Source organism: Ochotona curzoniae, unplaced genomic scaffold (assembly GCF_017591425.1).
Source record: "Ochotona curzoniae isolate NIBS_2020 unplaced genomic scaffold, NIBS_Ocur_1.0 contig_1014, whole genome shotgun sequence".
Taxonomy (NCBI): Eukaryota; Metazoa; Chordata; class Mammalia; order Lagomorpha; family Ochotonidae; genus Ochotona; species Ochotona curzoniae.
This window is the reverse complement of record NW_024464920.1, coordinates 27,065,280-27,090,702: the sequence shown is the minus strand read 5'-3', so window position 1 is coordinate 27,090,702 and position 25,423 is coordinate 27,065,280. Positions and strand designations below refer to the sequence as shown.

Genomic DNA, 25,423 nt, shown 5'->3' with positions numbered 1-25,423 from the left:
GATGCATTTTCGTGAAGACAGGGTAGGGAAGAAAAACACCTTTTTTTTTTTTTTTTTTTTTGGTTGCGGGTTGGTGGATTGGTTTTTTTTTTAACTTGCCTTCTTATTGCCTTTCTGGAAAGGGACCGTCCTGGTAGCTGGTAGTATTAGCAGACGGCAGTCACCGCCTGTTTACCATGGAACAGTCTGGGCCGCTTTTCTGCACCGGAAGGGGTTATGAAGTTACTTTCCCCACCGGGTTTCCCTCAGGTGCAGGCATTGCACGTGGTAGTGCTATTTTTCCAGTGATGGAAACCTTGCTTTCCTTAATGGTCGTCTTCTCGGAATTCACATTTCCTCCGCCTCAACAGCTGTCTGTACTACAAAGCGGAATATCACCCCAACCTTTCTGGGCCCGTGACTGAAGTGGTTACAAGGATAATGTGTTCTCCAGCACAGTGCATTTCTGAGAGCAGTTTGGCAATTTCGCTTATGAGCCCAAAGCAATTCTTTCCGTCGTCCAGAGGAATTCAAGCGCATACCCAGGAGGTGTGCTCTGCTCCCAACACACCTGCTTGAATTCCTACATCCATTATTCAATATCTTTAAGAATACAGCAAATACATGTATGAATAATGTCAGGGCTGGAATGTCAGGGCTTTCCCCCAACCCCTTCACTAGCAAAAAAACAAAAACAAAACCACCTGTTCATTTGTGTTGGGCTTCTGTCGGTGGAAGCATTCGTTTCTGCCAAACCGCTTCCCACACACCTAAACTGAATCAAAGCAGCCGGAAAAGGCGGGAAGGGGGTGGTCACTGCCACTGCCTGACACTTATCTGTCTGGCATCATAGATAACCCTGGGAGTTCAGATACCATTCAGCAGTTAATTGTCTTATTATTCTCCCGCTATTTGATGAAACCAGCCACCGGGCCTGAGGAGAAGTTCCCTTAGTCAGTGCCTGATAAAGTTTTAAACTCAGGGTGTTAGTGAAAAGTGATCGAGCGAATGTGAAATCCTTGTTTGTGGTCGTTAACATTTCAGAAGACGTGTGTGCTGACTTACAAAACCAACCTGATGCTGCTGTAACGTGTTTTTATGATGTGGTTTCCTTTCAAAAGACAAAATACCAAAATGGGCTGTCCTCGCACCGTTGGTTCCAGGACGCTGGCAGGTTCTCTCCCTTAACCTCGAGAACTCTGTGCGGAAGGGCGAGGGACGCCCTCTTTTGGTTACACCTGGTATTACCTGCCCATTTCTGCCTTCTGGCGTGCAGTCACATCTAGAAGAGGCTGTTGAAGCCAATGGGCTTCTTTGACTGATTCTCCTATTTTAAGACCTTCGAAGAGAACACTCAGTCGTGGCTCCAATCCCCTGGCGCCCAACAGTAACAGCTTTGATGAGAAAGTTGCAGGTAGCCAGACTGTCGTGAGTAAAAGGCCAAAACTTCTCATTTGCTGTTTATGGTAGGTTATCACCACAAGCATTTCATCATTTTCTGATTGGCCAACAGTGGCAGGTTTCCACTGTACACATTTGGCAAGCAGGTTGGCCACAGGTTGATGACGGGCTAGACAGACGTGTAGGTAATGAAGGCTTTCCTGAATTTCCACTGAAGACAAGAGCTATGTATGTGTCATTTTATGATCTTTCCCGGTCTTTAGCTCGTCACTCATTGGCCCTCTCTCTTCTCAGTGAAATGCATTCTCTGTTTCCAGTGTCTCAGTGGGCCAGTGGTGATCTGTCGGAGATGAAGTAGGTCGCATCATGTTATGGGGCGATGATTTTAATACATCCAGTGTGGACACTTTACTAATGGGGGTCTTAAAAGTCAACGTCCCTGTGCTGCTTGAGGTGTCCTTCTAGTTACATCCAGGCTGAAAACTTAATCCCAGTGAATCACCGACTAGAGGAAAATGTTTTTCGTTGCACCTAGAAGAGCTATCCTACCTAAAGTTAAAGCCAAGTCTTTCTTTGCAGTTGCAGTATGGTAAAAAAAAAAAAAAAAAAAAAAAGAAAAGAAAAAAAAAAAACCAGTCCATCTACAGACAGATTTATACTGTATAAATTAAAGGAACCCAGAGAAAAGCACTTTTTAAACATCTGTGTGTTTTCATTTAACATCTTGAAGCAAAATATGACTGTATACGTGATTAGTAAACTGATGTTAATCAGAACTGATCAAAAGTCACAGTCAGATGAAGAGGTACCTTGGTAGCATGTGGGTATGTTAAGCACTTAGGATACGATTTTCAAAAAACACATCTTTGGAATCTTCCCTGAAAATAGTTTTACTTCTGCTGTCCTCTAAGCAAATTATTTTAGTAAAAATACTTTTATTTTAGAAATGGTAACAAAAGCGTCATCCATTATCGCACTCCTACAATTCACAAACAAATGCAAAATTTATTTGCTTGCTCTACAGCCTATTTTTTAAATGTGTTTAAAATAAAATGTCAACAATTTTCTGCATTTCAGTGAAGTTCTTTCTTCAAGTTTCCTAGGAGTTTTTTTCTTAGTATTCTTGTACGGGGGCAATGATTAGCCTAGCTGACTAAATCCGTCTAAGTAATTTTTAAAGTAGTGAATTCTGGTTCAGACATGGTGTGGTGCACAGTTACATTAAGAGTTTTCGTGAGTGTGTTCAGCATGTGCAAGGCTGTTTGGCAAGAATGAGTTTTTACCTATGACAAACAAGGTCTGCACTTTCCTGTATGTGTTTCCTTCAAAGTAAAGAAGTTCTGAATAGCCAAGAAATGGTAGCAGTCGTAAATGATGTAGAAGTTGGACTCAAGAAGCAAACTGGAAAGTTAAATCACAATTTGATAGTGGATCTTTTCATGCTTGGTTGTGTCTAAAAAATCAGAAATAAAAAACTTGTTTGTGATTTCTCATAAATTTGTCTTTTTATCTGAATTACTCAGTTCTTTGTAACTGGTAAAGGCATAGAAATAATATCAGAGTAGGCAACCCAGTAAAATTGAAGACATAATGGAATATTTTATACTTTTATGACTGATTCCTAATGTTTACTTATTGAACTATTTTATGTATTTTGTCTATCAAATTTATGTGAAACCATTGTAGTGGTAGATGAAGTATGATTCCAATTCAAATCATTTACTGTGAGGTAGAAATGAAAAATGGTAGTGACTTCATGATTGAGGAATTTTGTGAAGTAGATTTTGTCTTTGTTCAGTTATTTATATAAATTTAGGAGGGAGGTAAAAGGTAATTTTCCTTTTAAAATCTGTCCGATTGGATATATCTGACAGATTGTATTTATGAGAAGTCAGTTTCCTGCTAATAAAAGTCAACCTAACTTTGTTCTCGCCGCACCATTTTCCTCTGTAGAGTTTTCTTCTGTATTTGTGAGTTGAATTAAAGTCATTGATGACATACACTATATAAGCAAACCAAATAACGTGATTATCTAGTGTGCTTCATCTGATATATTCTAGGTATGGTGAGTTCCATCCCACTGCAATTTTTAAGTATTTGTTCACTTCAGTTCACATTCTTATTTAGCTACTATGGAGATTAATCAGATGTTCCTGTTTTCACTTATCTATGGGAAAAGGAGACAATTCCAGGGGCATCTTTTGCAAGTTTTCATTAGAATTCTCAAAATTCAAACTTAATTGCATCCTCTGTAGCTTACATAGCAGAGGTAGGTCCATACTTGAATTATGTAGCATTTTTTTCCCCTTCTCTGCTAGTTGGCTTTTTCTGTTACATTGATGGAACCCAATGGAAATGCCTTAGTTGAAACTGGAACAAAGAGGAACATATAGAAATGGAGTCACATTATCCCGTGATGATGCTGAAACAGTTTTAACAGGGTGCTAAGCGCTGGGGGAGGGAACCGTTCCAGGAGTTCTTCCTCATGTCCTTGTATATTCCTTCTACACGTTCAGATCTAGAATGAAAGCTGAAATCTCCTCCGAGAGTGTGCAAAAGAATGTGACTGTGAGATGTCTCAAAGTCAGTTGGAACAATAACCTAAGGGACAATCAAGGATTGTGTTTCCTTCGGGGTTTATTCATTTCATTGGCCTGCGAGCTTTTCCTTGGGTAAAAATTGCCTGTTTTATATCCCACATGAGTGCTTGCCTCTTAGGGGAACTTAGTAGAATTAGCTGAACTAGCTGTTAAAATCTTAGTGACCAAAAGAGGTTGGGGAAAAAAAAATAGATGAGAACTTTTAATCTACAGTAATATACCAATACAAGGCAAGCCAGTATTGTGTAATAATAAGCCCAGTCCCATTTGAAATACAATTCGAGGGTGGCATTTGGCTTAGCTTGTTAAGGTAGCAGTTAGTATGCCCTGTCCCACATTTGGGTACCTGGATGCAAACTCCATCTCTACTTCTGAATCCAACTTCATGCTGATAGACACTCTGGGAGCAGCAGATGTTAGAGTGAGTAGTAGGGTCCCACCATCCACAGGGAAGACCTCCATTGGTTGCTGGCTCTGGGCTGCAGCCTGGCCAAGCCCCACCCGTTGCAGGCTTTCAGGAGTAAAATCAAGAATGAGAGGTCTCCATTTCTCTATCTCTCTTTCTCACTCTCACTCTCTCTCCATCTCTCTCCTCCCTCCCTCCATCACATTCATTAATAAACAAATATGTAGGCAATTTGTTTTAGTTTTTTATTAATGTAGCAGAACATAGTTTGTGTATTCCATAGATACAGTTCCAACAAAGCGACCACCATTCCCTCACTCCACTGCTCCCCGAATACCCTTGCCTCCCTGCTCTCTCTCTGTCAGTTTTTGCAAAGACATAATTTTAACCCACTGTATGTTCACAGGCTTAATTTGCCACTCATCATACAGTTCAACAACTAGAAAGTAGGACAATCACAGTTCCACTGGAGTGTGAACACAGCTGAAAAAGGATAACTATAAAATTGCAAATCTAAAAAAAGAAAAAACAATTCGATCTTGTTTAGACTAGGTGGTGCAATGAGTTGTTGTTTTCATACACACCAGAGCTTACATATCCAACGCATTTTATTATGTTAATAATGGCAGCTGATATGTATATTGTGCTTCCTGTGTGTCATATACCTCACAGTAACTTTACAATGCAGGTACTATTGCCATCCCTGACTGGGGGCCTGTAAACTTATTTCAAGGTTATTTCCCTTGCTCAAAATATATTTGGACCTTTTGGAAGTTACTTTCATGGCTACATGAGAAACAGCAACATGAGAAACACCAACCTTCTTTTTTGTTTAATTGGAAAGGCAGATTTACCAGAGAAGGAAATAAAGAAAGTAAGATCTTCCATCCACTGGTTTGCTCCCCAAGTGGCTGCAATAGCCGAAGCTGAACCAATTCAAAGCCAGGAGCTTTTTCCGGGTCTCCCACACAGATACAGGGGCCCAGAGCTTTGGGATGTTCTCCACTGCTTTCCCAGGTCACAAGCAGGGAGCTGGATAGGAAGTGGAGCAACAGGGACACAAACTGGCACCCACATGGGATCCCGGCACGTGCAAGACAAGGATTTAGCCATTGAGCCATCATGCCAGGCCCAAACACCAGCCTTCTTACAGTTATGCCTTAATAACTGTAACTGGCACAGAAATATATTAGCTTATCTTTCGCTTTTTAGAAACAGAATTTCTAAAGCTCTAATACCAAAAATATTTCTTTCCAAAGCAAAGGACAATTTTTAATTGTAACACTCTGCTACATAGTTTAAAGCAAATATTTTCAGTTTAGCAGGTACCTCTTTGGATATCCACTTTCATACAACTACAGAAATCATCTTTGTCATCTCCAAGTCAGAAAATTATGGTGGGTACCAGAATATCGCCATACACAATCAACAGATTGATAACCTGCTAGGAGAGAATGTAACATGTTTTGCTATGACCACATTTCCATGTCAAAGGAAACAGGTCTGTGCTTTGGAACTGTCTCCCTATCCGGAGAAAAGAACTTTCTTAACAGGCAAGCTTTATTTGAGTTTAGCTTCACCTTTGAGACAGGTGAAGTGAGCAGGGTCATAGTGGCATACCTTTGATTCAGAGTACGGCATCACAGATGCCACTCCGTTTAGGGTGAAGTTCTGTCCTGGTGAACCTGTCAGTGAGTTGAAAGCATCGTGAAGACCAAATGGCATTTAGTGCAGCGAACCTGCCTCGCAGCACAGCCCAGTGATCCACGGTCAGGACTGCAGAGCTCACCAGAAACTGCGCTCACTGCTGCCCCCCAGCATCGGGAGAGCATCCTACTGGGTAGCACTGGCCCCAAGACTCACACCTAAACTTGGAGGTGCGCTTACAACTGGATTCCTGTTGCCTTCATATAATCATAAGCTCAAGGACTTCCACGTTTCAAAATGTTGTCCAAGTTCTCAAGACAGATTTTTTTTTTCAACACAAACATTAAGACTTAGCATGGTTTAACAATCACAGCAGCGATGCAGAGTTCTTTGCCAGTTAGAAATCTGGACAAGTCCCTCCCCCCCCAAAGAAGAAACTTTTGCGAACTACACATTTAATTTTTTCAGATCTTCAGTTCACTTGTTACTGTAAACCCGATGTGCATTAACCATCTGTTATTTTGAGAAGACACATGAAAAGTCAAGAAGCAATTAATTATAAATTATATTCAGTATAAAAAGCCTCTCCTGCAGTAAGTAGTAGTTTTCAGAAACTTTAAAACATACAAGGTACAATCCCTGAAAGCTCTTAAAGCGTTCATTATGCTCACATATTAAGCATTTAAATGTGTCGAGAAAGTCTTAATTTTCAGTATCCCGTTTTTAATTGATACACACATTTCCTCTCTTCATTTTTATCCTTCATGCCTTCAGAAGGAATTTCCCCTCATCTTTAAGCGAGGACGGTGGCGGTCAGGAGGGAAGAGAGCCATCTCTCGCTTGCACTGGTACCCACCACCACACATCAGCAAGAAGCATCTCCCTTCATGCCCCTGGCTGGCAGAAATGATCCATACATTGGCAAGGCTTGACTGCGGAGGGCCAGCCCGTGAAGGGGTGAGACTGCGGGGCTGGTTGCGTGAAGGCACCTTCAGTGCCGTTCAGAGGCTGAAATGCAGAAGACAATTGTCCTGGCAAAGGGAGCCCAACTCCAGCTGAGAACGCCTGCTCTGAGCTGACCTTCCCCATGGGCCTGCCAGCTAAGATTAAGCTTTCCTCAAGTGGTTCCTTGTTAGCTGGCTTTTTCCCTACTGTTGCTCATCTTTCACAACTGGAAGCCAAGTGTTTCAAACTGTTACTCAACTTTGTAGCCAAATTCCTTTATTTCCTCTTCCCTCCTGCTCCAGTCTCACTCATACACACACCCCTGCGGTGGCTAACCTTTCATGTGTACTTTGCCAAAGTCTGCAGGAAGAAGAAAACCGAGAAATTTTTTATGTTTCACTAAAAGCCTGATAAATACTTTTGTCTTCGTTTTTCTTGAAACCTTGATTAAGTAGAACAGGAACCTTTACAAAAGATGTCTGTTACAAAAGTATCCTTCCTTTGATCAACAATAACGACAAAAAAAAAACCCACAGAAGGTTACTGCTCAGGAAAGAAAACCACACATGATTTCAAGTGGAAAAAATATAAAGAATTTGCTGAATTTTTAACCTTAGTACATAACAAAGGTATTATTTCAAAGTTGGTTGGTTAATGTGGGCTGTGTTAGAACTTTCATTGTGTTGTATTTGGGTTTACTTAGTGTTATTTTAATGAATTTATTGGGTTGACACACACAACACTACATGGTGCTTGAAATTTTTATGTTATTAATGTTCTTGTGAGGCCACTTGAAGGAACTCTGTTATATAATCAATCAGTCATTAAATCGGTCAGCACAGAAGTAATCTTTTAGTTTTCATACACATTTTTTAAGTAAAAATTACTGGGTTGTGGAAACCAAATAAAAATTTCCATGGAAGGAATTACATTCCATGATCATCCATTTTGTGTAGAGACTTTCACAATATACACTTATTTGACAATGTTTGTTGAATGAACATATGAAATGAGCTTGAAGTCTTCTGATAAAGGCTGAGATAAGAAATCTTTTTTACGCTTCCTCTTCTCGAGAGACCCTTCTGGACATACTGCGTGTATCAGCAGGCTGATTGTGTGTTTGTTATCAGGTTAACTGCACAATAGAGCAAAACCGAGGAAGAGGATGGGAAGGGGAATGAAAGGCCGAGAAATGTGCTACCTCGGGGACAGTGCAGGTGGAACTGAACAACGTGGTGTAACTCCACCAGCACCTGCTCCCAGGCGGCACACTTCTGCCTCCCTCTTTACTTTTCTCCATCCCTTCTAGGCAGTATTGGACAACAGGAAGGATGCGTTTCTCTCATCTCAGACACTTTCCTCCCCCAGGCTTCAAACTACATAATGAAGGGACATTCAGGAGGAAGAATCTACATTACTAAAGTATCAACCCTGTGTACACTAAGATTGCGGTTTTTGATTTTTACTTGAAGAGGCTATATCACTTACCCCTGAGCAGGAAGATCGTAACTTGCCTGGAGCCCCCACTTTCCAGCATCTGTTGCGCTCTGACTCAGTGCAACAGTATACAGGAGGAAGTTTAGGATCTTTTTTCATTGAATCTTCAAACAATCACAGAAGGAAATCCTAGAGAAACCAGATTCTCCCAGGGTATAAGCCTATCTCGTTGGAAGATCTCAAAAAGTTTTAACAATATCATTAGCTGACAGCAAGTATTCACCTTCCAATTCTACAGCTGCTGATCTTCCAGCAAAACTGCACTCTACTTCCCAAGGGTCTTACAGTCATGCAAAGTGTTAGCTGGCTATGATCTGGTCCTGAATGACTCTTACATAGTAATTTGAAGTCTCTCTTGTCTTGTCTATAGAAGTGTCTTAGAACACACTTAATTGTATTTTGGTAATAAATGGCTAATTTGGGTATATTTATATTTAAAAACCAGTTTATATTATTAATTTTCATAGTAAAAAAAAAAACAGAGCTTGAGCTAACTCTATTTAGAGAAGCTCTACTATACAGAACTAAGAGGATAATCTTTTATGCACAAATTACCAGAATGACTAATCTGTGTAACTAAGGTCATATTACATAGTACAAGACTGAAATTTCATCATGATTGCTGCAGCATTGCCCTAATTGTCTAAATAAATGGAATTAAAATCACTTAGATGGGTTACAGACCATTTCTGAGTCAAAAGCTGTGTCTGCCCAGGGAATTTGCGATCACAAAGACTTTGGAAGTCACGTAATCCAGCACTTTTCATTTCAGAGATGATGGGACTCCTAGAGCTGGCCAAGAAGGAATTGGAACCTAGGTCTCCTAGGAAGCCCAGGCCAGCTCTCCTTCTTGTCACTATGATTCTACAAAGGCAGATACTCAGAGGAACGTAGCACCTCCCAGTCACTTTCTGGATGTTGCCAAGTATCCCGTTGCTTCTGTATGTTATCTATGTTCCTTTATAGGCTTGTACTTGCATTTTAATCTTACCTTGTTTTGATCCGTTGTAGATACAGATAGGACAGGTCTGTCACCTTCAAGAGCTGCAGAGCAAAGAAAGGGAAAAATCTAATTTCGTTTAAGAAATAAATAATCCATGTTCCAAATTTCTGTTCATATCAGACATATGTCTACCATAATTTCAATGTAATTTTCACCTTAACTTAGGTCGCCTAATTGTCTCTTATGTACATCGTTTTTTCCTTTTCTTCCAGCACTGAAATTGTATTTCATTTAGCATATCTTCATTTTCTGCCTGAATATTATAGAAATCTCTCTTAGTATACTAGAACCCCAACATATATGCCTAAGATTGACCACCCCACGAGACTATCCAGGCTGCACCTCTGGTTGTGTCTCTTCTCCAATCCTTTGATGATTTTCTGTGACTTTCATAATATAGCTTAACGTCTCTGTTTAGCTCACAGCTTTAACTTCTTTTGCTTCATCTACCACCTGCAACCCATACTTCCATTTTCCTCTCTCTAGCCCCCAAACTTCCTTCTCCTCAGCCATATCAAACTACACCCAACAGTTTCCCTATTTCATGCCTCCAGATGTCCACATTTGTTGGCCTCTGCTTGCAATTTCATTCTTCCTCTGTGTCTTGCTAACTTGTGTGAACATGAGTCTTTTTGCATTTAGTTCAAACATCACCTCTTTTGAGCAGACTTCTGTGTCCGTGGGCTTTGATGCTCCTAAGCCATGCTGTGCTCACCGCCATCGATACACTCACCATTCTTCATCAACGTGCTTGATCCACGTGTCTGGTTCCACTGCTGAACTATATGCCCTTTGAATTGTAGATTTTCCTTGACCAAATAAGAGGAATATCTCTTTGGAAATTGGACCCAATTTGATATGTTGAGGACCTGTGATTCTGAAGGTACTGTCCTTCACTAGAATAGCTCATTTCTAGAAGTAACAAATGACGCCCCTGTGGGTGCACCGATCATTTGCAAATAAAGCCCTCAGCCCTACAAACTTTTTTTTCTACTGGATCTTGCAGGATTCTTACACCCTAGGTCACTATTGTTGGTCCTAAAATCTCTGAAAAATCAGGACAGTCCTTCCACCCCAAACCCTGTTGAAATTGCTCCAACTAGCTAAACCTGCACTTGGCCTCGCCTTGTCCATTCGTTACTGTGGAAACCACAGCGCAGGGTCTTATGCATGCTTTCTCGAGGCTTCTCTCTCTTGCCGACTGATCTCGGTGTCTCCTGTATGGTTCAGCATAGCCTGGTGTCCTTCACTCCGAGCAGCATACAGCCTTTGCCGTGGCAATTGCCTCCTGTCTTGTCCTCACCTCACAAATAACGTGAAAGGTTTATTTTTAAATACTGTGTGCCCTTACACATGTGTCTGCACCTGGGCAGCCTCAGAAGGCAGACACACTCTATGGAGTCAGCCTCGCTTTCTCTGTTCTCTGCACTCTGCCATTCCCTGGCTCTGTGTCAGGCTTGTACTTTATCCACACCTAAGATATAAGGTGTCATTTGCTGTAATCGCCAGATGTGCTACCCAGCATGAGATTAGCTGTTATAATCTCCAGTGTAATCTTAGGATGGCAGACAGGGTGTTTCCTTTAAGCTTAACAGACTGCATTGTTTATAAGTTTCCGAGAAAAAAAAAAACCACTCAAGAAGTACCATTGATACTTTTATCTCCCATTTCTTGTTCATCGTCACCACAAACATTAAAATAGAGTTATTATCATGTCAACCCTAGAAATTAGGAAATCCCTTGATAAAGATCACAGCCTTGTCTTCAGTGACCTTGGCAAGATACTTTGTGCCTCAGTTCTCCTATCTGTAAAATGGCAATAACAATGGCTGCTAGCTCCCTGAGTTGTTATGAAGCTTGATAAGGGAATGTACCTTATTTGTGGAGCAAGTGTTACATGTGAGATGCTCTCATTTTTATTGCTAACCATGTGAAACTACATCACACTACAGTCATGCTTTTCAGATATATTCAGTTGCTTCTTACTGTAAATCCCTGAAATAACTAAATGAATTACCCTGAATCCTTATAAGTATAAATTCTATTAAGATTTTTTAATGCTGGAAACAAGGAAATAACAGCAGAGAGACACCTACTGAGCAGAGAAGAACAGGGGAAGAAGGGCCTGGCACTGTGGCCCAGTGGCTAACTCCTCACCTTGCACACGTCTGGATCCCAGGTGGGCACCGGTTTGTGTTGTGGCTCCTCCATTTTCCATCCAGCTCCCTGCTTGTCACCTGGGAAGGCAGGAGAGTATGGCCCAAAGCCTTGGGACCCTGTACCCATGTTGGGGACCGGGAAGAGGCTTCTGGATCCTGGCTTCACATCATTTCAGCTCTGGCCATTGCGGCCGCATGGGGAGTGAACTGGAAAATGGAAGATCTTTCTCTCTGTCTCTCCTTCTCTCTATAAACCTGCCTTTCCAATAAAAATAAATCTTAAATAGGGGAAGAAGAAAGGAAGAGCTTCTCAAAATCAATAAAGCTTGTATCCGTCATAAGCAAAACTGCCCTTTCATCTCTGGTCCTTGGTGTCAAATAGATAGAAGCATTTTGGGTCAAGTGTAGACTCTCCACACCTCTCCAGGATAGCTGTTGGATGACTGAATGGCTGACCACAAGGAGCGGGCTGATGTGCTGGTATTAGAAATCCACCCCTCAGACATGACTGAGTGAATGATTGGCCCATAATCTGTGGCCTGAGGGTTGAATTGTTTATAATTTTAATTTATTTGTCATTTTCCTTTGAAAGGCAGAAAAAATAGATGGAGATTTTTCCGTTTGTTAGGCAGGGATCTAATTATTGGAACCATTACTTCATTTTACTTAATTTCCTCTAGGGTTCGCATTAGTGGGATGCTAGAATTAGAAGCAGAGCTGCAACTTCAATCTAGTTGCTCCAATGCGGGATGCAGAGATCCCGAGTGGTGTCCTAAGTACTATGCAAGCATTCACCCCTGGAGCTGTTTAGATCCTCTCATTCTTTTGTTTCATCCGCACCCTTGACTTTTCCAGCTTAATCTTCTTGGCTTCCTGAAAGCCCCAGTGTCCCCTGTTGGCTTGCTCCAGGAACAAGTGACAGGTGGTAGCTCCAGCATTCCCAGAGGCAAAGATGTATAAAGGAAACCCAGGAATTCAACACTATAAAAATGTATTTCATCATTTCTTAAATATTAACAACCTGAAAAAAAGTAATTGTAGTCTAAGCACAAGAACTGATTTAAGGGAAAAGGCTGATATGTAAGTGAAAAAATACGTCCAAAGAACTAAAGTGTTTATGAAGAACTGTAGCAGTTTTCTTTGCAAAAGATGCAATTGATTCAAAATAACTGACAGAAGGCTCTTTGAATCAGTGATGACAGTGAGGCTAAAATTGTTCTCTGGGAAAGAGAAACCAATGATGGGATCCTGGAGGAGAGGGCATTCAGTGTTAAACGAGGGAGGTCAGTGTGGCACTCAGGCTTGTAGTCGGAGTAGGAAGCCTCTGGAATTAGAGTGGTGAGCTCTGTGAGCAGTTCTTGCAACACAGTCTCATCATTCTTCTAGATGAGTCTTCCATTACCATCTCTGTAGAGGTCCTGAATCCTTTGCGAAGGAGGCAAGCTGCTTTACTCATAGATAATGGAATTAGGAGAGAGGCCTGCACAGGACAGGGAGCATCTTAAAGCTTAGCACACATGGAAAGATGATTCTGGAACTCCCAAGTGCCTACTGGCTTTTTAAACCATGTATGTTTTACTACTCAAAAGCCAAAAGGAAGGAATGCTCAGGCAGATATGTATTGCGTGTTATCCAGAAGCACAGACCAGAGAACAAGGCTGGATAGCCCAACCTTCTTATGCTGTTTGAAAAAACCACCAAAGGGATGGGAAGCAGAAGGCAACAAAAGTCAAACAGTTGCACATGGTGCGTGGGAGGACTCTGTCAGACACAGGGAGTAGAGTGAATAAGGAAGGGGACAGCCCAGACACCATAAGAAAGAGAGAAAAAGGAACCCAGAAGGCCTCGAAGGTCAGAGAAGTAAAGCAAGAGGATGTGCTTCCTGTGTGGCTCACATCCTGGCTTCTGTCTCCGCTGAGGAGCTGGCTCACCCGGGAAGTAACATTCAACCCTGCAGGGCTCCACAAAGCACACGAACACGTGCAAACACACACACATACACACCAGCCTATCTCTGCCTTTTCACAAGGAAGAAACAGAGAGAGAAAGCATCTATTTTGGAAATAACCTCAAGATCTCAAAATAAATGCATCTATCCAGCAGGAAAAAACTCTCCTTTTTTCTGCCAAGGGCCGTCTGGATATTTATAACATCACTTGTGGGCCATACGAAATCATCAACTAAAACAAAATTAACTTGCTATAGATTTATTGAATCTTGAGTCCTGCCTGTACAGCCAGACCAAATGATTTAGCAGGCTTTCCACGGCCTGTGGGCCAAATGTTCCCCAGTCCTGAATAGCATGGTAAGACAACTGGCACCCTCCTGGGAGCTGGGGAATGACACCACGATGCAGCCAACAGCAGTAAACAGTGTAGGTGCATAGTGCTCTAGATTAAAAGTTCAGCTGTATGGTTTCCAAACACCTTATTGCATTAAACTGGTTAGCACATTGGTTCAACCTGAAAGCCACTTAACCTGCTCACAGTCCTGATCACACACTTAGCCGGCTAAATTAGAATTTCTGGAGAAGAAGCAAAACATCCGAATGTTTTCCAGCTCCTTGGGGAAAATTCAGTGTGCAACCAGCCAAGTATGAGAAATGCTTGAACTAGATCTCCATCCAGATGGAGCCTCTGCATTAAGCAGCCATAGGGATTTCTGTTAAGATGTGGATCCCCTCTGCCTCAATTTTTACATCCATGAAATAAGAGAGGTGAACACATACCGCGAAGCCTCTCCTAACTTGACTGTTAGGTACCTCTGTCCACTTGACATTTGCGGATACGGTAAGAGGGCAGATGTAGCAGGACTGTAGAAGATGGGAGACTTCGGCATGCTCCCACTCTCATTTTGTGCAGCAAATCCGGAGCCTGTTTCCTCTCCTGCAGTGAGCATGACTTAAAATGACTTTATTTGTTTTACAGTTTAGAGGGGCCTCAGTAGGTAGTCTCAGGAGCCCATTCATTTCATTAACATTAAATCAACAAGCAGACCTTCTTTCTGCCTCTCTGCAGCAGGATTAATGGATTCTGGCGTGATTTGTGCATCTAGCAGCAAAACCTCGTGCTGAGAAAGCTAGCAAGCTTGACTAATTCCCAGCAGTGCTAACTTCATAAACTTACTTTAAGCTTTCAGCTTTGAGTGAAGATTAAAGTAATGACTCCATACTGCTACTTTTGAATGCACGATACTCAAAATGCGTAAAAACTATACAAAAATGTCCAACGAGTGAGTCAGTAAACATTATATGTAAAAAGGATTCTCTAAGACATTGAGGTTTATGTAATAAATAATTGATACACTAGAGGACAGATGGGTGTATACATAAATTGTAAGTGTGAATATTATTATTAGAGTATCATAAACATGCTATCAGAAAGCCCACGATTTGTGTGAAGTTGTAACATGATGGGCTGTTGAATGTGAAAACTTCAAAAGAGGCAAAATTATCTCCTATAGGAACAGTTATCACCTATAAAGAATCCCTTGGATGCCTTGGTTTTTTTTGTTTTTCTTTTTTTCCTTCATCTTCTGGACAATCTTAAACTCAGAATGCAGAGAAGTCTGTGTATAGAAGGGGGAGAAAAGGGAAAAATACAATATTTCCAGCCCATCTGACAAGACGACATAAAAAGCTTTTGATCAAAGGGTCTTAAGTACACTTTACTGGTGTGACAAACAACATTTTTATCCCTTTATTAGATTTATTTTTCTTCTGAAAACTGCAGTGACCAGGGTATGGTTTTTGAAAGAAAGCTGGCAGGGTTGTGTTCTTTGATTCCTAATTAACACCTTCAGTCTCAAAAGAGAACCAACAGAAACACCATAAAATGTTGCAGCTGCATTGTGATTCCGCTTGGTTGGTTTGTTAAAAGTCGGCTGGGCATTGGCAGCTGCAATAAAGGGAAAGCTCAATGGATGTTTTGTGTTGTGCCCACTGAAGTGAAAGAAGGCAACCATTTTATTTTTCAAATGGGCAGCTGCAGAGGGAGGTTTAAATGGAGCTAAATGCAAGATTTACTGTTGATTTATAGTAAATACTTTTTAAAAAAAAAAAAAACCTAACCTTCAGGTATTTCTAGTCACCTCACTGAAATTTTAGTGAGAAGTTATTAAGGACGATAATTTTGGAGCTTTTTAGCAACTGACTTGGGTAATTCAGCTACAAGGAAGAGCATTCCTTTAAAAATCAAAAATAGCGCTTTTGAAAGAGCTGACCAAGCCGATGCTTTAGAAGCTGACATTCCCACTTTGCAAGGTAAAGATCTAGCTTTCCTGTCTTTGGTAATGTAACTCCTTCGTCCCACTTTGTCAAAGCTCTAAAATCTGTTCAGATCGGGACTGAATAAGATTCCATACACCCCCACCTCCCTTTTTTTTTTTTTTTTTAACATCATGGAGTTGAATTTTGCCTTGGGTAGGGGAATAAAGGAGGCATTTAACTCTGGTCAGATAAATCTCTCTCGCATTCAAAAATGCAATTAAGGAAATATGTAAATCTAGATGTTTCATCAAATGCTAGCTAAGGGGTTACTGGTTCTTTTCTAACACAATGACTGAACTAAAGAACTTTAGTGTCTGTGTAAGAACCATTGTCCAAGCTGCAGCCCCTGTTGGAAACAGTGCCCGGCCTGGCCGTGGGAAATACCTACATATTTGACACAGGCCCTATTTCTGAGAGAAAGGGGATGGAAGAGAAAGTATGGAGATTTTACTGTTGCATTCTAATCAACCGTGATCTGCCTAATTTGCTTTGATCAGGAAGATAAACTAATTTTTCTATGCACTGGATAAAAGTGATTAGCAAGCCAAAGCTTTCATGTTATTTCAAAGCAGTTAAAAGCGAAGGGGATGAGAAATTGTAATGGTGAGAGCTAAATGCATATTTTCGGCTCATCTGAGAGCAATGTTTGTGCAACATTGGGTACCAACACAGGAGAACTCTGGCTAAAGATAGCTTCATGGGTGCATAGCCATTGTCAAGTCCAGGGATGCCCAGGATTGTTTCTAAACAAAACAGCCGAAGGTGATTTATCATTACTGTCTGTGTCATCCGGTCCGGTTCTTTTGTAGCGATGCTTTTACCTTCATGGAAAAAAGTACAGTGACTGCGTGGCCCTAAAAGGCTGTAAGTTTCTGCTGCAGCTCCATCTTCGAAGTCTAAGTGATTGGGATCCTTGATTGTGCTCTTTTCTGTCCTAAGCTGCTGCTCCACTGCAGCACACAGACACAGCCAGTTGAGGATCTTGCAGTCCTGAATACCCTGGAATGGGATCTGCGATCAAACTGCAACAGTGAATCAGGAGCCTGATTCTCATAGGAGCTTCAGTTTCACAGCCTGGCTCACTGTTCCTGAGCCGTGAGCAGCTCCAGTAATGCCGCTTCCTGCCCTTGTTTTTTTCTAAACTTCCAAACACATGTAGTTTATTAGATGAGGAGGAAAGATGTAGGAATGTGGGATTTTGTTTCTTTAAAAAAAATTCATCTATTTGGTATTACTTTTTTCATGTTGATATGACCTGTGCCTTACCTCCTTTTCCAAACTGTTGTACTAGATATGGTATCTGTAAGCCTACTGCAAACATAATTGTGTTTTTGGCTACTAATCTGCTTTGCTAGGATTTTAGATACCAAAGTATGCATTTCAAGTCAGACTTAATGTGTACTATAAAAAGAGTGGATCTTTTGAAAGGGTCTCTCCGTGAGACCGCAGTTTACTAAGTCTCAAGGTTCTAGAGAAACTATTATTATAGAATAAATTGCCAAGAAAGCAAGCAAGTGTGATTTTAATATCACAACTCTATCTTGTTTTTAAGATAATTGGATTTACTTTTTCTCCTGTTTTTCTCCTCCTGTTGGAAGGCTGCACTTAACAAAGATTTTAGTCCTTGTTTCAAAAGACGTATTAATTTGAGAGGCAAATTTACAAAGAGAGAGAAAGAGGTGGAGGGAGGGAGGAAGCAGAAGGAAAGATAGTTCTGAGTGGCTAAACAGTGAGGGCTGGGCTAGGCCGAAGTGGGGAGCCAGGAGCCTCAGGACCTCCGACGTGGTGCTAGGGTCCAGGTACTTGGGTCATTCTCCACTGTTTCCCCAAGGTACATTATCAGGGAGCTTCATGGAAAGCGAAACCACCAGGACTTGAACCAGTGTTTAGGTGCAGTGTCAGTGTTATAGACCTTAGCTTAACCCAAAATGCAAATATATCTGCTTTTTATTTTCTCATCAGTCTCCATGAGGTCTAGAAAAGATAGCCACTGTTAGGAATAAGAAGTCAAGCTTGAGCCATGGAGATTTTCAGTAGTGTTGATTTCATGTTCCCATATATTCATTCATTCATACAACTAATATCAGTTGCCTACTTTGTACATAAGATAAACCCAACCTCTGCCTGTGTGGGAAAGACAAACATTAAACAAATGCTTAGTTGAAATAAATTATTAAGATTATGAGAAGGTTCTGGAAAAAACAGGAATGCCCCAAAATGAGAACCTGCCAACTTTGGTGGCCAGGGAAAGCTTTCCTTAGGAAGCAGATTGAATCTCAAAGTTGGAGGATGAATTGGAGTTGGCCAGTGAAGGAGAAGGAGAGAGTAGTCTGGACAGACTCTACCATTTAAATTTAACCACTGACTGGATTCTCCTCTATGCACTCAACAAGTAGAATGCACAATGTAACGTGTACCCTGAGCAGGGCAGTTGAATACAGTTAGCCCCAAGCATCAGGAGCCTCCTCTGGGCTCTGACTGCCACTACTGTGAATCTCCTCATAAGAGCACCATACACGGAGGTCTGTATGAAAGAGGAAGTGGTAACTGTGTTCAATGAGCCCATACATTGTCCTTTCATTAGATGAGGAAGCCAAGAATCAAGGGCCAGGTATATAATGAGCCCTACTCCCCAATGGAAGCAGAAGGCAAAATTTTCCCCCAATTTGTCATTCACAGTATAGCTTAGCAATAGTTGTTCATAAAGCATTTTTAAAATTTATTTATTTTTATTTGAAAGGCAGAATTACACAGACAGATTTTTCATCTTCTGGTTCACTCCCTAAATGGTTGCAAAGGCCAGAGCTGAACCAATCCAAAGCCAGGAGCCAGGAACCTCTTCCCAGTCCCCCATATGGATCCAGGAACCCAACAGCTTGAACCATCCTCCACTGCTTTCCCAAGCCATAATCAGGGAGCTGGATTGGAAATAAAGTGGCTGAAACAAAAACTGGTGCCCATATAGGAGGCTGGCACCACAGATAGAGGCTCAGCCTACAATGCTATGATGCCGACCCATGTCCTCAATGCATTTTAATAGCCAGTAGAAAACACAGGAGGATGTTGAGGGCTTAGTGTGGATAAATGGCTAAATTTGCTGAAGTTCAGTTCCAGCTATGACTGGTGGCCTGTCAAATAGGATCACATGTCCTTACTTAATTTCCTTGAAATGGCTGGGCTTCCACAGTATACCAAAACCTTAGAAGCTCAGGACCTTCCTCTTGTCCTGCCCTTGATTAATTGTGTTGACAAAGGGGCTATCTTTACCTGCTTTGATCTGCTAAAGATGGTGTCCTCCATTTAGTGCAGATACAGCCAAATTAACAAGAAAAATACCTGACTTGCAAATGAATGTTTCATGCACACGCATTCCATGTTCAGGAACCAGGGAAAACTGTAGAAGTGATGTAGAATCGGACCCAGCACGGTAGCCTAGTGGCCTTGCATATACCAGGATCCAATATGGGCACTGGTTCATGTCCCAGCAGTCCTGCTTCCCATCCAGCTTTCTGCTTGTAGCCTGGGAAAGCATTCAAGGACGGCCCAAAGCCTTTGGACCCTGCACCCAAGTGGGAAACCCAAATGAAATTCCAGGCTCCTGCTTGCAGATCAGCTCAGATCCGGCCATTGCAGCCACATGGAAGATCTTCCTCTCTGTCTCTCCTCCTCTCTGTATATCTGACTTTCCAATACAGAAAAAAAAAAATCTTTAAAAAAATAAAAGAAGAAGTGATGTAGAATTGTGGGGTTTTTCAAGAACCATCCAACTCTGTTTGTTTCTGTTCGTTACATAATAATTTCCATTTCATCCTGCCTTAGGCTCAACTTCATTTCCTTCTGCACATCCCTCCCTGCCACACACCCACCCACCAAAAGTGAATAATGAATGAATGAGTAGCATCTGATGACCCTCAACTCTGCTGTTACTTTGAAACTGTATTGTACTCACTTCTGCTGGAGACAAGATCATGACAGATTGTTCATAAAAATTGCTTCTTATCTCTTGCGAGAACCGTAACCTGTCTTGTCAACTTTGCTGATCGTAAACACTGCAGCCGGAGTCCCGAGTTTAGCTTTTCCTGAAACTCCAGGCTTCTGACAGCTTTTGAGTCTGCACCACCCCTCCCATCCTGCTCGGGAGGGACATACCCTCTCTTTTTCCCAAAGCAATGCTAGTCTTGGATTTTTCATTCTATTTCCTTTTATCTGTGGGGACACATAATGTATTCATCCAGCAAAATTTGATTGATAGTGTGTCAAGCAGGGTGCTGTGGAGGACACAAAGGAAAAAAAGATCTCAAGTAATTATCTTACCGAAAACTGGATCTAAATGGTTGGTATCATTCCATGCTATATTAAATTAGGTAACTTGCTGTGTCACCCTCAATGGGATTTCACTATAGCCCCCTCTACTTTCTCCTAGTTATTTATTCTTATGTTTCCACAACTTAGCAGAGTGCTTGACACATACAAGTGTTTTGTAAGTATTTACTATGGGTGGGACCCAGTGCCATGGCTCAACAGGGTAATCCTCCATCCTTTGGCATCCAAATCCCCCATAGGCACCAGTTTGTGTCCTGGATGCTCCATTCCCTATCCAACTTCCTACTTATGGTTTGGGAAAACAGTGGAGGTTGCCCAAGTCTTAGGCCCCTACACCCACGTGGGAGTCCAAGAAGAAGCCCTTGGCTTCCTCTCAGCTCTAGCCATTGCAGCCATTTGGGGAGTGAGCCAGGGGATGGAAGACCTTCCCTCTCTCTCCTTCTCTCTGCAAATCTGTATTTCAAATAAACAAATTTAAATATATATATTTTTTCTATGGGTGGAACAAGGACTCCTCAAGTAAAATAATACAATTCTTCTTTCTGCCCTGCAGTTTTCTCAAACCATTTCTCTCTTTTCTCCTTTTTCTCACTGCCAACATTCTTGTCACAGGAGGCTGCATTCAGTGCCTCACCCTTGCATTCACCCCTTCAGAAACTAGCCTGCCACTTCCACCATTCCACTGAAATCTCGCTCTCCAAAGCACCTCCAGCAGCCTCGTATTCCTGCCAAGACTAAGTGATCCTTTTCCTTCCTGGACCACTGTGCAGCTTTGGATTCTGCCACTATTCCCTATGCCCACCCTATACAGGGTGTACGCCAAGACCCCAGCATCCAAATGAGCAAGTTGGAGCTTTTGCCTGGCTGGGTTTGGCCACAGCTCAAAGCGAAGTTTCCATATCTATCGGTAAAACAGGATTAACACAGCTTGTCCTGTGGATGTAGTACACATCTAGTCCGACTGCTATTTGTTTGACTTGATCTCCTCATCTCACACAAGCTCCCTTGTCAGCTGCATCCCCAGAGGCATCAGGATGAAGGGCCTCTTCCCTGCTCGGGAAGCTTGCCTAGCCCCTCAGGACTGGCAGATTCCACATCCATAGCTCTGCAGGCAGGGTGTGGGCTGGGCTCAGGTCACAAACAGTGGAGCTCCATCAGCAACAGGCATCATGCAGGAGTCAGAACACAGAGGCAGGTCCCTGGATCACTTGGTCTCTAGCTGTCACTTCACGTCTCTTATTTGTAATAGCTCCATTAGTAGGTTGAAATATTAGGTTCCTTTGAAGGTAAATCTCCTCTTTGCTCTAACATTGTATCATTTTAACTTTCTGGCTTTAGTTTTTCACACTTTCTTTCCCAGTTTCCTGTGTCCGTCAGCCTGAGCCGCATTTCCCTAACTTGCTCCTAGTAATCTTCCTCTGTGTCTTTGCTCTCACCAGTCTCTGGCTAGACCGGCTGCTTTCCTCTCTCCATGGGTGCAAATCCCCTTGTCAGGCTTTTATGGGCCATTCCTCCTCCATGCCTGGGAGTAATCGTTCCACCCAATGATTGCCCATCATTCTTTTTTTTTTTTTTCTTTTTTGGTGGTGCATTCCTGTGAAACAAGTCTCATTTGTACAACTGTAATTTTCGCCTGTCTTCTCTCTGCCCCACTCATTTAACCTTTGAACTTTGGCCAATTCTGTCTTCCTCTTGCCAGCTTTCACTTTGCCACCCCTTAGATAAAGATCTTCAATTACCTCAACATTCTCTAGTGTCTCAACTCCAACGTTATTATCCAAGGCTTCAAAACACTTCACTAAAATGTCCCATCACATTAGTCCTCTGATCTCTCAATTACTTTTCAAGGCAAACTTAAGCCAATTGTAGCCACGTGGAAAGGACCATAAGGGGCTTGAGTGTTTAATAATAATGATGATGTCATTAGCTAGGTTAATGCTTGACAGAGTTATTATAAAATCAAATAATAGTTCAAAAGACTTCAACCCTGAATTTTTAAAAATATGTATTATAGTTGTCGCACAGTCATTTCACAATAGATTAAGTAAAAGCACACAGATGTTTGAATGTATTTATACTCCTTCCAGTAATTCATAGATAAACAGAAATTAGAATCATTCATGGGGATTCTTCTTAAGTCCACATTTCTGAGACTTTAGATTCTGACTTGATAGATCTGAAAATAACCCTATACATATGCCGTGTAACATTGGCATAGGTGACCAAGGCTCCTAGGATACAGCTCCTGGAACTGTACAGTGCCCAGTGCATGGCTCTAGGAAGTGACCAGAGTACATTCCTAATACATAGTCTCAGCTTTAGCCAACAGACTTGTTTAGACTTTAGCATCAGAAACCTCTGGGTTAGGATCTCAACTGTATCACTCACTAGATGTGTTGAGTAAATGTTTTAGTCTCTCTAAACCTCAGAATGCCATCCAAATTATCTGTGAAATGGGCCAATGATAGTACCGTGGTGGTTAATGGAATGAATTTGTGTCTACAAAGCACTCAGCACAGTTTGTAGCACTTGACAAGCACTGAATAAATGTCAACTGTTATGATGACAATGGTGATTATTTAAGTCCTTCTTGTCAAATTCTGTAATTGGCTACATGGCTTCAAGACCAACTTACAGGAACAATAGCCTAGTGGTTATGACGTCTGTACCTTTTTGAACCAGTGTTGTGGCATGCTGAATAAAGCCTTAGCCAGTGACACTGGCATCCCCTATGGACACTAGTTTGAGTCCTGGATGCTCCATTTCTCTTTTTTTAATATATATTTTTTATTTTGAATTTTTAAATTATGTGGTACAATTTCTTACAAACTGGGATTTCCCCCCCGCAAACTCCCACCCTGACAGATTTTCCCCAGTTTACTACAATGGTACAGTCCTTCATACGGAATCACAATTCCTTCAGTCTTTTACTTAAGTGTACCCCGACATTGCTGGTACAGGCAATGTGAGACAGTCCAGTATCCCATTGTCTACACATGTCCATCAGTTTCATTGGGAATCCATTTTTTGTCTGGAAACAGGGATGCATGTTCCATTATACTCTCACATCTGGATATGGTGGACCCCAGTACCCCATTAGTATATACATTTCCATAATTGAGAAGCCTTGAAACAAGATCAACAACTGGTATGAGTTAGAACAACTGCAGCAACAACAGCAACAATGACAAAAACAGATTACAGCACCATGAAAAATGCCCCACTAAGTAACCAACACATGGGTGACAAAAAAAACACAAAAGTCTCTTGGGAAAAATGATGCCACCATATAATCCATGAGCCAGCAATGAATTAAACAAGAGAAAAGAAAGTCTTTGAAATACATAAAACTGAGATAAAAAGCATCAAAACACATGGGATGCAGCCCCCCCCAAAAAAACCCAGTATGGATCAGATTATTGAAGTTACTCTTTCCATGCTGATTTTCTTATATAAGAGAGAACATATGGTGCTTGTTCTTTTGTGGTTGACTCATTTCACTGAGCATAATGGTCTCTAGTTGGGACCACCTAGTTGTAAATAGTATAATTTCATTCTTCTTAATAGCTGAATAATATTCCATGGAGTAGCTGTGCCACAGTTTCTTTAACCACTCTTCTTTGGATGTACATCTGGATTGTTTCCATCTCTTTGCTATTGTAGATTGTACTGCTGCAAATATAGGATTACAGATCCCATTCTCATATGATGCTCCATTTCTGATACAGTTCCTTGTTAATGTGCCTAGGAAAGTAGTGAAGGACAGCACAAATACTTCTGTCCCTGCAACTACACGAGAGGCCTAGAAGAAGCTCCTGGCTCTAGCCATTTGGGGACTGAACCAGCAGGTAGAAAATCTTTCTACCTGTTTGTGTGCATGTCACCTGTTTGCTCTGTAAACTCTGTATTTCAAATAAATAAAATAAATCTTAAAAACAAAAACAAAAAAAAACGACATCCTTGTCACACCACAAACCTGGGTTTGATTCCCATCTCCACCATTTGATCCCAGCTGCTTGCCAAAGCAAACCCTGGGGGTAACAGTGATGGCTAAACTACAGCTATGTTCTCACTCTCCTACCTTGTCCTAGCCCTAATTGTGAGCATTTGGAACCAGCAAATGCAAGCTCATTTCTCTCTCTCTCTCTCTCTCTCAAAATTTTGCAGGAAAAAAAAACACTGAATAATAGAAGTGCAGAAAATATTCATGTAAGGAAATTGATCACTCTCCTGATACACTTTAAGAAAATAGTATCTCAGCAACAAGTGTCTGCCATGTATTTGTTATTTCTCTGAAGATTATTGAAATAAATTTAGCATATATGAATTGTAATGGTATTATAGTTGTCCCTCTGTATCCATAGGAGATTGGTTCTAAGAGGCCTTGGGACACAAAAATCTGAAGATGGTCAAATCTCCCTTAATAAATGTTGTGATATTTGCATATAACCTACACACATCCTTCCTGTACTTTATATCATCTCCAAAGCACTAATAATACCCAATATAAAGTGAATGCTATGTATATAGTTGTTATGAAGTATTGTTTATGGAATATTGACAAGGAAAAGTTTGTACATGTTCAGGACAGATGCAGTTTTCTCCCCAGATTGGTGGATGTGGAACCCACAAATACACAGAGCCAACTGTGTAAGTATTTCTGTTTATATGTGTAGACTGCAGTATGTCAAGTGGCCATATGAAGGTTCTTGATCCTGTTTTGAAGGTTTAAGTGTTTGAAGATCTTTGTCAGCATAGGCAAAAGAAAGAGAGGAGGGGAAGGAAGGAAGGCAAAAAGGAAGGAAGGAATGAAGAAGCAACTTTATTGTGTTAAATTTTGGCCAAAGTGATAGAGATGCTGTTACCAAATATGCAATTACATGGTATATTATATGTAAATGCCAGGTTTAAAAATTAAATTATGTTTGTTGCATAAAAATGACTTTGTTGTCCTTTATAATACTTACAATTAAATACATATTGACATAATTAGTGTCTGCTTTGATGATAAATATCCCCAGTGTTTCTAGAGATATAGGAATTAAGTGTTGTTCATTGTTGATTCCCTTGAACCGAGCACCAAACTTATCACATGGTAAATGCCAAGTAAATATATGAATGAGATGAAGAAAGGAAAGTGGGTGCAGGGTAGAGGGCAGTGCTGAGATGCTGTGGGTTAAGCTGCTTCTTGCCACT

General features: G+C 41.3%; 1 protein-coding gene across 3 annotated transcripts in view; it reads left to right on the top strand.

The window, feature by feature from the left end:
- Positions 1-25,423, top strand: part of LGR5 (leucine rich repeat containing G protein-coupled receptor 5) — a 117,813-nt gene that overhangs the window by 1,379 nt on the left and 91,011 nt on the right. The gene's annotated exons all lie outside the window — the stretch shown is intronic.